We start from the raw sequence: 988 nt of genomic DNA, 5'->3' as shown, positions 1-988 counted from the left end.
TCTTGATAAAAACCCTCAAACATCTAGGCATACGGGGAATATACCTCAAAATAGTAAAAGTCATCTATGAGAAACCCACAGCCAGCATACTCCTAAACGGACAAAAATTGGAGCCATTTCCCCTGAAAACTGGAACAAGACAAGGATGCCCACTCTCATCCCTCCTGTTCAATATAGTATTGGAAGTCCTGGCTAGAGCAATCAGAGAAGAGAAGGCAATCAGGGGTATCCAAATAGGAAACGAGAAAGTGAAGTTATCTCTCTTTTCAGATTACATGATCGTGTACCTTGAACGCCCAAGAGAATCTGCCAAAAACCTCCTTACACTGATAAAGGACTTTGGCAAAGTCTCAGGATATAAAATAAATGTTCAAAAGACAATTGCATTTATTTACACCAATAATAAACAGACACCCAAATAAAAAGCACAATTCCATTCACAATAGCCACAAAAACAAAAAAATACCTTGGCATCTTCCTAACCAGAGACATGAAAGACCTTTACAGTGAAAACTACAAAACTCTGCTCAAAGAAATCAAAGACAACACAAGCAAGTGGAAAAATATCCCATGCTCATGGATTGGAAGAATCAACATTGTGAAGATGTCCATCCTACCTAAGGCAATCTACAGATTTAATGCAATACCCATCAAATTACCAGCAACATTCTTCTCAGACCTAGAAAAAACAATACAGGAATTCATATGGAAACACAGACGACTGAGAATAGCCAGAACAATCCTCAGCAAAAAAATACAAAAAAAAACCCCAAAAAACAAAGCAGGCAGTATCACATTACCAGACTTCAAACTTGACTATAAAGCTACAATCATCAAAACAGCTTTGTATTGTACAAAAACAGGCATATAGACCAATGGAATAGAATTGAGATTCCAGAAGCTAAATCTCAATTTCTCAACCAACTCGTCTTCAACAAAGCCTCCACCACCTACTACTGGGGAGAGGAGAACCTATTCAGTAAATGGT

This window comes from Carlito syrichta, unplaced genomic scaffold, assembly GCF_000164805.1.
Source record: "Carlito syrichta isolate Samal-C Ts95f unplaced genomic scaffold, Tarsius_syrichta-2.0.1 Scaffold314399, whole genome shotgun sequence".
NCBI classification, from domain to species: domain Eukaryota; kingdom Metazoa; phylum Chordata; class Mammalia; order Primates; family Tarsiidae; genus Carlito; species Carlito syrichta.
This window is presented reverse-complemented; position numbering follows the sequence as displayed.